We start from the raw sequence: 11,885 nt of genomic DNA, 5'->3' as shown, positions 1-11,885 counted from the left end.
GTCACGTGCAAAAGGGTGGTCGATGAATGGAATAAACTTAGTAACCATGTAGTAAGCGCTGAAACTATCAGTTGTTTTAAAAAAACGATTAGACAACTTTATGGATGGGGACGACAGGTGGTGATGGATACGGAGCTGCCTAGTGTAGGCCTTATGGTCTCTTGCAGTCTCCTTTATTCTTATGTTCTTATATTCTTATGAGAAATGTTGTTCTTTACTAAATGGTTTTATCCCTTATACTGTGCTGTTTCTGGTTATGTATCTTGGTCTGGTTATAGTCAAGTAAATATTTAAAGACATTTTGATCCGTACAGATCCCTTGAACTGGATGAAATAGTCTGTTAACAATGATAACTTGTTTAGTATGATGATCTATCCCGTACACTCCCGCCTCCGCTCATTATCTGTTGTAGGTTATAATAGAATATATAAAGAAAGATAGCTAAGAGAAAGGAATGATAAGATATAGCTTTCGCTCTGTGATTACATTAATCCACTAAGAACGACATTCTTTCTCAGCTGAATGAAGTTGTCTTCCATTGATGATGACATCCATTAAGTGCGTCATTATATATATATATATATATATATATATATATATATATATAAATATATATATAAAAAAATATATATAAATATATATATATATATATATATATATATATATATATATATATATACATATATATATACATACATATATATACATATATATATATATAATATTTAATATCAAAGTAGTTACTACGGATTAATTGTTGTAGAAGAAATCATCTTGGAGAGTTTTAATTCCTGTGATCCAATGAACACGCCCTGGACTGAACAGACTTCTTATATGATCATAATGAAATCTATAAAGTATTCTTGATCCTCCGTGGAGCAGTAGTATCTGTCTCGTACTCCGGAGTCACGAGTTCGATACCTGTTAAGCTCCACACAGTAGTCCAAGATTCACTCTCATGGCTTTCCAACCCTGCTCTGCAACAGCGAACATCAGAGGGGCTTGCATATCGGTGCCTATAGCGTCCAGTCAGTAAGGCTGATCTGATTACATTGGATTCAGATTAGATTTGCAACCACAGTCTTTCCAGCACACCCGAAACACTGCATGTACAGTCACGTGCAAAAGTTGTGACCCACACCACACTTCTCATAGCATCAATATGATTGTTTTGTCGAGCACGTGATCAATTTTCTTATGTAGTATTTAGCGTCCAGTAGGCAATTTTCTTGAGTAGATAAGAAAAATTATCAAAAAATTTGAATTTTGAATCATGAAAAAATCTCTGTGGGTCAAAACTTTTCCTCGTAATTGCATTTTCCATAATTTTACTTACCTGGATTAAGGCCACTCTGGTTAGATACAAAAGTTTTATTTCACCTTTATTGCCTTCGTTTACCTTATGATGACGTCATAATGACGTAGTCCATTGCAGGAGTATCTATCCCCTAGGTGGATATACAGTCTTTGTACAGTATCTCACTATGGTGAATTAATCCGGATTATTAGAGATAGATAGATAAATATATATATATATATATATATATATATATATATATATAGATATATATATATATATATATATATATATATATAGATAGATAGATAGATAGATAGATAGAGAGAGAGAGAGAGAGAGAGAGAGAGAGAGAGAGAGAGAGTGAGAGGGAAAGTGAGAGAGAAAGTGAGAGAAAGAGAAAGAGATAGATAGATAGATAGATAGATAGAGAGAGAGAGAGAGACAGACAGAGTGAGAAAGAGAGATAGAAAGAGAAAGAGAGAGAGAGAGAGAGAGAGAGAGAGAGAGAGAGAGAGAGAGAGAGAGAGAGAGAGACAGAGTGAGTGAGATCGAGAGAAAATGAGTGATTGTGTGTGTGTATGTGTATGTGTATGTCTATGTGTGAGTATGTGTAAGTGTTTGTGTATGTGTATATGCATGTGTGTGTGTGTGTGTGTGTGTGTGTGTGTGTGTGTGTGTGTGTGTGTGTGTGTGTGTGTGTGTGTGTGTGTGTGTGTGTGTGTGTGTGTGTGTGTGTGTGTGTGTGTGTGTGTGTTCGTGTGTGTGTGTGTGTGTGTGTGTGTGTGTGTGTGTGTGTGTGTGTGTGTGTGTGTGTGTGTGTGTGTGTATGTGTGTGTGTGTGTGTGTGTGTGTGTGTGTGTGTGTGTGTGTGTGTGTGTGTGTGTGTGTGTGTGTGTGTGTGTGTGTGTGTGTGTGTGTGTGTGTGTGTATGTATATGTGTGTGTTTGTGTGTGTTTGTGTGTATGTGTGTATGTATATATATATGTATATGTGTGTATTTGTGTGTGTGTGTGTGTGTATGCATGCATGCATGTGTGTGGTAGATGAAAGGTATACAAACACACCCTTACGTAAAAATACGTCCGTCAAACCACCAATGTGCTTGGAGAGATAACACCTTATCAACAGAGTCCACAGATAATAACATCACATGGTATGTGAACGTACCGACACGCACTACCCTCCCAGGTAACATCTATCCGTCTTTACCCTCTATGCGATTATGTATTCACGTCTTCGTATTTTGATTACATTTGTAGAAACGGCGTCGAGTCGCGACTGAATGATTTGTGTCTATGTCTGGTTCCGTTTCTAGATCAGTATTGGGTTTTGTACTTTTTACATTGATTTTGCTTCAGTGGTTCATAAATGCGTATATACCTTTTCAGTCCAGTCCAGCATCACATTTCATCCTTCAAGTAACACCACAACCTCCAATCACCCTCCCCCCCACCCGCTCGGGTTGACGTATTCCTCCCTCCCCCTTTACCCTTCTCTCTCCCCCTAGCGCTTACTCTCCCCTCTCCCTTTACCCCTCCCTCTCCCCCTTTACCACTCCCCTTTACCCCTCCCCCTCCCCCTTTACCCCTCCCCCTCGTCCCTAGCCCTCCTTCTCCCTCTCCCCCTTTACCGCTCCCCTTTACTTCTCCCCCTCCCCCTAGCCCTCACTCTCCCCTCCACCTTTACCCCTCTTCTCCCCCTTTACCCCTCCCCTTTACCCCTCCCCCTTTACCCCTCCCCCTTTATCCATCCCCTCCCCCTAGCCCTCCCTCTCCCCTCCCCCTTTCCCCCCCTCTCCCCATTTACCCCTCCTCCTCCCCCTTGCCCTCACTCTTCCCTCCCCCTTTACCCCTCCCTCCCCCCCTTTATAGCTCCCTTTTACCCCTCCCCCTCCCCCTAGCCTTCACTCTCCCCCTCCCCTCCCTCTTTACCCCTCCCCCTTTACCCCTCCCTCTCCCTCTCCCCCTCCCCCTTTACCCCTCCCTCTTCCCCTCCCCCTCTCTCTTTACCCCTCCCCCTAGCCCTCCTTTTCCCCTCCCCCTTTACCCCTCCCTCTCCCTCTCCCCCTTTACCCCTCCCTCTCCCCCTTTACCGCTCCCCTTTATCCCTCCCCCTCCCCCTAGCCCTTACTCTCCCCCTCTCTTTTTACCTCTCCCTCTTTATCGCTCCCCTTTACCCCTTCCCCTCTTCCCTTCCCCCTTTACCTCTCCCCCTCCGTCTTTACTCCTCCCCCTCACCCTATCCCTCACTCTCCACCTCCGCCATTACCCCTCCCTCTCCCCCTTTATACCTCCCCTTTACCCCTCTTCCTCCCCCAAGCCCTCACTCTCCCCCTCCCCTTTTACCTCTCCCTCTCCCCCTTTAAACTTCCTCCTCCCCCTTGCCCTCCCTCTCCCCCTCCCCCTTTACCCCTCCCTCTCCCCCTTTACAGCTCCCCTTTACCCCTCCCCCTAGCGATCACTCTCCTCCTCTCCCTTTACCTCTCCCTCTCTCCCTTTGCCGCTCCTCTTTAACCTTTCCCCTCCCCCTTTACCCTTCCTCTACCCCTTTACCCCGTCCGCAAGCCCTCACTCTCACCCTTTACCCCTTCCTCTCTCCCTTTACCGCTCCCCTTTACCCCTTCCCCTCCCCCTTTACCCCTCCCTCTCCCCCTTTACCGCTCCCCTTTACCCCTCCTCCTCCCCCTAGCCCTCACTCTCCCCCTTTACCACTCCCCTTTACCCCTTCTCCTCCCCCTAGCCCTCATTCTCCCCCTCCCCCTTTACCCCTCCCTCTCCCCTTTACTGCTCCTCTTTATCCCTCCCCCTAGCCCTCCCTCTTCCCCTCCCCCTTTACCCCTCCCTCTCCCGCTTTACCGCTCCCCTTTATCCCTCCCCATCCCCCTAACCTTTTTCCTCCCCCCCTCCATTGTTAGGTTAGGTCTAGCAGTATCCAACTGTTATCATTATCAATTCAACAGATCATTTAAGATTTTAGATTAATAACCAAGAATAAAGTGATTGTTTGATAGTGGAGATGATTTTAACTGAAAATTACGTTACCACTCCTTATTATAATTTTTCTTTTTATTTCTGATAAATTTTAATTAGGACGAAACACGAAATAACTTAGAAGCCTCGATTGATATGTGTGGGTTAATATGATAAGATTATTTGCCCATACAGGAAGAAAATTATATTGAAAGGATCGGATATCATTAGTTGAAAATTATCCACTTCAAAAAACTCTAGAAACGAAATAGATAATGAGATATATAGAGTAAGAAAAAATAGATGATCAATTGAATGAATAGATGAAAAAGTAGAAGAAATAGATAGAGATAGAGAACTAAATTAGCAAGTGGAGAAACAAACAAATGCCTGATAATCAAATAAATAAATAAATAAATAAATAAATAGAGAAACAAATATATAAATAAATAAATAAATAAATGAATAAATAGATAGATAAGGAAATGAATAATTAGGTAAAATTGTTGTACACACGCACACACACACTCACTCACACACACACACACACACACACACACACACACACACACACACACACACACACACACACACATATATATATATATATATATATATATATATATATATATACATATATATCTATATATATATATATACATATATATATATATGAGATAATTTTATGGCCGTCGCGCAAGGATTCGAACCTGCGCTGTACATGACGACAAGAGGCCCCCATGACTGCCGCCTTACTCCGCTCGACCACTGATGCTTAAAATCGTACGAACTCAGAACACTTACTGGTTCTCGAGATTGAGAAGGTCACTACCTGCAACCCTATTCTCATTTTTACCATACGACCAAGCACGCTCGTGGGAGGGGTAAGGACCAGATCGAATCCTTTTCACGTTTCTCGCCATTGTAACCATACGAGAAATTCGCTAGTGGACAGCGACATTAATCAGATAATTTTATGACCGTCGCGCAAGGATTCGAACCTGCGCTGTACATGACGACAAGAGGCCCCCATGACTGCCGCCTTACTCCGCTCGACCACTGATGCTTAAAATCGTACGAACTCAGAACACTTACTGGTTCTCGAGATTGAGAAGGTCACTACCTGCAACCCTATTCTCATTTTTACCATACGACCAAGCACGCTCGTGGGAGGGGTAAGGACCAGATCGAATCCTTTTCACGCTTCTCGCCATTGTAACCATACGAGAAATTCGCTAGTGGACAGCGACATTAATCAGATAATTTTATGACCGTCGCGCAAGGATTCGAACCTGCGCTGTACATGACGACAAGAGGCCCCCATGACTGCCGCCTTACTCCGCTCGACCACTGATGCTTAAAATCGTACGAACTCAGAACACTTACTGGTTCTCGAGATTGAAAAATTCACTAACTGCTACCCTATTCTCATTTTTACCATACGACCAAGCACGCTCGTGGGAGGGGTAAGGACCAGATCGAATCCTTTTCACGCTTCTCGCCATTGTAACCATACGAGAAATTCGCTAGTGGACAGCGACATTAATCAGATAATTATCTGATTAATGTCGCTGTCCACTAGCGAATTTCTCGTATGGTTACAATGGCGAGAAGCGTGAAAAGGATTCGATCTGGTCCTTACCCCTCCCACGAGCGTGCTTGGTCGTATGGTAAAAATGAGAATAGGGTTGCAGGTAGTGACCTTCTCAATCTCGAGAACCAGTAAGTGTTCTGAGTTCGTACGATTTTAAGCATCAGTGGTCGAGCGGAGTAAGGCGGCAGTCATGGGGGCCTCTTGTCGTCATGTACAGCGCAGGTTCGAATCCTTGCGCGACGGTCATAAAATTATCTGATTAATGTCGCTGTCCACTAGCGAATTTCTCGTATATATACATATATATATATATATATATATGTATATATATATATATATATACATATAATCTATTTATACACCAAGGGCTTTTTCCCCCTTGCTAGGGAGGTAGCCAAAGTCAAAGGCATAAATCCACTATCAGCCATTTCATCCACACATACTCCACTCCCATTCACTATCCCTCCCTGCAGCTTCTCTTGGCTCCTCCTGGATGACGGATCATCCCTGCATCTCGCCCACTGCCCTGGGTCAGAAGAAATGCAACAAGACAGAAAACATCTAGCCCAAAGCCGCTTCATTTAATCGGAGGCACCCCCCTTCCCGTCCCCTCATGCTGAAAAAGGGAGGACGGGAAAAATTCTCCTCGGACTGCGTCAAAATATCATTCATACATACTCCCTCACCCCCCACCCCCCACCCACTGCCTTCCATGCATAATAGCATCATCCATACACAACCATTCTACACTCACCGCTATCTTCTGTCTCCTCCCTTCCTTTTGAGGTCATTTGGGCTCACATCATTCAAGTTCTCTTATAAGACTAAGGTCTATGAATGATATTCAATAAGTACAAAACCCAATTTCATCATCAACGTGACCCATGTTTGTAATGTACTCCATAAGCTCATTACATTTTCAGGGATATCAGCTCCCCATTCATTATAATAGGGTCTTTATGTATTTTCTTGTTAACACCACACGATTTTATTTAGTTTAGGGCAAGACCTACAAGTTGAAGGTGTTCAGGTGACCTCGATAAGTTCCTTTACTGTGATGTTTTTTTTTTCATGAATTCTAGTCCACACCTGGAGTCTTACCCTTGTTCAGTGTCTGCATTCCCCTTATCTCTCCATTTCCACTGTTGTTTTCCTCTCCGCAAATTTGTCCATAAGGAAAGAAACGCTGGTAAACGACAGTCCGTTTAAGTCGTTCACTATACCTTCCTTTTAAACTCTTGTCGCTTTTTTTTTTTTTTTTTTTATGTGAAAGGCCTAGGGTTGGAGGTTATTCATCACGGAAGTAGAGATCCATCCCCACCGATGGAGACAGGACAGAACGCAGCAAAATATGGACTTCATCATTAAAGATGAACCGACAGCGGGTTCTTGCAAGTGATGGTTCTGAGATATTTGGGAGAGAGAACCATTTCCCTAACCACCCTAGTCTTCAGAATCAGTTACCATCCTCACTTGCATCTGGAGGTGTCCCATGGGGCCGAGTCACGATCTCCGGAACGAGCCCAAGATCTCTGTCCATTTCCCTTTCATTACCGTACTGTTATGTGCTGGTATTATATAAACAGTCTCACGCTAATACAGTACAGACAACATTCTAACGTTTCCACACAGAGAGATCTACGGACCCACATGTCACTAATGATAAGAATGAATTGGGCATCGGTAGCGTGGCCGAGCGGTCTAAGGCGCTGGTTTAAGGCACCAGTCTCTTCGGAGGCGTGGGTTCGAATCCCACCGCTGCCAAGGAGTTTTGAGGTCATTTGGGCTGATATTAGTGCGCCAATTCAAGTTTAGTTATAAGTCTAAGGTCTATGAATGATATATATTCAATGAGTACAAACCCTTGTTCCTTACCAAGATAATCAATCACGTGAATAATTAATCTACTCGATAAAATCATTATTGATTCAGCGATATCAGCACGAATCTACAATGATGGGGATCTTTATATATTTTTTCTGGCTAACGCCATAGATTTTGTTAACTTGCTTTCCCTGAGTGATTCAGTAACCTTTTCCATCATTCATTCATATATATATGTATTTATATACATACATATATATTTATATATATATGCATATATATATATATATATATATATATATATAATATATATATATACATATACGTATACATATACATATACATATACATATACATATACATATACATAAACTAATATATATACATATACATATATTCATATGCATATACATATTCATATACATGCACATACATATACATACATACACATGCGTACATTTGGAGTATTTTCATTGCCTCTGACTTTGTCTCCCTGTCGCCACTAACCTTGTTTGTTCCCCTGTGACCTAGGTGCCGCTGTGTGCCGGCGGAGGAATGATGCGGAAGAGTATTGTCTTCAACGAGATGAATCCGGACGTGTTTTATTGTCCACAGGAAAAGCCCATCTCCTTCGACAAGATGTATGTGAGGGCCAAACCTCTTGAGAAACTGTGCGAATTCCACGGTAGAAGGGTAAGGATTTTTTTTTTTTTTTTTTTTTTTTACGCCTTGGGCATGATTTGGGCAGTCTTCCCGTATTAGGGTATCATGTACATGCGTATACGTACATGTGAGTTCGCGTGTACACACACGGGAACTTCCTCAAGGAAGTGTACATGTACATAAACGCATGCTCACACATACATCCAAGCACCCAAAGACCAATCCACACATACACGCACACACACACACACACACACACACACACACACACACACACACACACACACACACACACACACACACACACACACACACACACACACACACACACACACACACATACACACACACACACACAGCCATTTATATAAATAGACCTTTTTAGTAATGAGTCGCTCTCACTTGAATAGACTCACTTGATGGTGGTCAGAACTAGATGTAAAAGTCAACGACAGCTCCAGATGGGTTAAGCGCTAACATCAACATTATCCAAACATTAAATTTTTTCTTTTTGTTTTATCAGTCTACTATGATATTATTTTTGGATAATCAATGAAGAAGATGTAGCCAAGCTCCTTCCTGGAAACGAATAGTCTTTTGGGGTTGTTGAAAAATACATATAAATGTATATATGTGTAATAAAACCACTTGGAAAATAAAATGAAAGGTGACCGAACGTTTTCGTCTATTCAAGACATTTTTAAAGGTCACTCTTGAAAATGTCTTATATAGACGAAAACGTTCGGTCACCTTTCATTTTATTTTCCAAGTGGTTTTATTACACATTTTGTGAATCACGTGTTTTTGTGATTTATTCGCATATGTATATACAGTATGCATGTATATATATATATATATATAAATTAATATATACATATATATATATATATATAGATATACATATATATATATATATATACATATACATATATATATGTATATATATATATATATATATATATACATATATATATACATATATATATATATATATATATATATATATATATATATATATATATATACATATCACAAATGTTATAGCTTATGCAATAAATCTTAAGGAGAATAGCTTAACAAAGTTTTAACTCCTAGACAATTCTATTTAACCCAAGGGTAATCCTCAAACTTGTAAGAACCAAAAACGTGTTTAGAATATTTTTTTTTTTTTTTATGAACATACCACTTTATTTTATTTTCTTTCGCCGATGTTTGATAACTTCTTGTCATCGGTACTGATGTCTTTTCCCTGATGAAGAAAGAGCATAATCCGAGCTGCTTCGGTTGCCGACATGTACTCGATAAGACGATGGGAAGTTGTCCGAAGCGATCACATTGACAAGAAGGATGACCTGCGGACCTTTCGATTTGTTTTCCTGCAAGAAAGGAATGAAAAACCTGAAGAAATGGATTTTAGACTTTTGCTGCCTTAGAACAAAGACCTCCGAAGTCGAGGAACCCGTAGAGGTCTGGAAACGAGAGGAGGACGAGCTGAAGAACCAAAAGCTCGAAAATGTCCTCCGAAGTCAGGAGTCCTGGAGTGAAGACGACAATGGGGCTATCTGGAGCAGAGTAAAGAATTTCTTCAAGAAGAACAGAAATTTGACTCCAGAGGGAGGATCGACAAGCACTTCGACCACGTCTCTTGGGTCTTTCGTGGTCGAAGAAGATTCTCCTCCTCTTCCTCCCTTCTACTTCCATGTCAATTGTCACCATTACAAAGTTCCTCTACTCTGGGAGGTGGATTTTAGTGATGAGGACCTTTTTGATTAAGATCTTCGTCGATCTACAAGTTCCATATCACAAGTGCCAAAAAAGAAACAAGTGCTCCACAGAATTATTTAAACTGGAAGCCTTCCCCCCAATCAAAGAAAAAAAAATAAACATTAGAAAGAGTTCGCACAATAATAATAAAAAAGTATTACTAAAGACCTGACAATTAGGATGGAGCCTAAGACGGGCTTAATAAAATCACCTGACGGCAGCTGAAATGAGCACGGAGGACGTATAACGCAGCAGCAGCGAAGAGGTTTAATCTCGATCAGTTTGAGATTTGTTTAATTCCTTCTTTCGGACCCGAGGGGTTTTCCCCTCAGCTGAATAAAATAGTCTGGTAGCAGCCATTAAACATTGAAACATATCGAAAAATTTAATGTACATAGAAATGTATATGTGCGCCTGCCTGTGTGTGTGTGTGTTTGTGTGTGTATGTATGTGTGTGCACATGCAATTATAATGTACATATAGGTCTACGTTTGACAGCCTTACCAAGAGATCGGAGCATGTAAGCTGTAACGCTCGCATCTGGAAGGGTAACAGCTGTCGACCACGAGTCCGGTACGTGGTCCAAGATCATAGTGAAACACACACACACACACACACACACACACACACACACACACACACACACACACACACACACACACACACACACACACACACACACACACACACACACACAGTGGCAGGCGCACATACATTTTTCTATATACATCAAAATGTTCACTATGTTTCAATGCTTAATGGCTGCTACCAGACTATTTTATTCAGCTGAGGGGAAACCCGCCCCGGTGCGAAGGGATGAATTAAACAAATCTCAAACTGATCGAGATTAAACCTCTTCGCTGCTGCTCGAGCGTTCTACGTCCTTTGTGCTTATTCCTGCTGCCGTCAGGTGATTTTATTAAGCCGGTCTTAGAATCCGTCCTAACTGTCAGGTCTTTAGTAATACAGACTTTTTTATTTATTTATTTATTTATCTATTTATTTTTCATTTTTATAATTGTCCGAACTTTTTCCACTATTTATTTATCTTTTGTAGGGATAGGGTTTCCAGTTTAGATACTGTTGTGGAGCACTTGTTTCTTTGGTGGCACATGAAATGGGACTTGTACATCGACGAAGATCTTAATAAAAAAAATCCTCATCAGTAAAATCGACCTCCCAGACCAGAGGAACTTCATAATGTTCGCAGTCAACATGGAAGCAGAAGGGAGGAACAGGAGGAGAATCTTCTTCGGCCACGGAAGACCCAAGAGACGTGGTCGAAGTATTCGTCGATCCTCCTTCTGGAGTCAATTTTTTCTTCTTCTTGAAGAAATTTTTTACTTTGCTCCAGATGTCCCCATTATTTTCTTCACTCCAGGACTCCTGACTTCGGAGAACATTTTCGAGCTTCTGGTTCTTCAGCTCGTCCTCCTCTGGTTTCCAGAACTCTTCGGGTTCCTCAAGCTCGGAGGTCTCTGGTCTTAGGCAGCAGGAGTCCAAAATTCTCTTCTTCAGCTCTGTGAGTCCTTTGCTGCAGGAGAGCAAATTGAAAAGTCCGCGGGTCATCCTTCTTGCCAATGTGATCTCTTCGGACAACTTCCCATCGTCTTTTCGAAAAGTTATCGAGTACAGGTCGGCAATCGAAGCAGCTCAGATTACGCTCTTTCTTCACCGGGGAAAAGACATCAGTACCAAAGACAAGAAGTTGTCAAACATCGGCGGGGAATACTAGAATAAAGTGGCTTGTTCCTATAAAATTTTTAATGT

The 11,885-nt window shown here is 41.6% G+C and overlaps 1 non-coding gene across 1 annotated transcript; it reads left to right on the top strand.

Annotated features, from left to right (window-relative positions):
- The first annotated feature begins 7,546 nt into the window (after nt 1-7,546).
- On the top strand, nt 7,547-7,628 carry TRNAL-AAG (transfer RNA leucine (anticodon AAG)). Its single transcript has one exon. It is a non-coding gene; the product is annotated as a tRNA-Leu (tRNA).
- The last annotated feature ends 4,257 nt before the right edge of the window (nt 7,629-11,885 follow it).

This window comes from Oratosquilla oratoria, chromosome 7 (genome assembly GCF_046742065.1).
Source record: "Oratosquilla oratoria isolate Oo_2021 chromosome 7, ASM4674206v1, whole genome shotgun sequence".
NCBI classification, from domain to species: domain Eukaryota; kingdom Metazoa; phylum Arthropoda; class Malacostraca; order Stomatopoda; family Squillidae; genus Oratosquilla; species Oratosquilla oratoria.
This window is presented reverse-complemented; position numbering and strand designations above follow the sequence as displayed.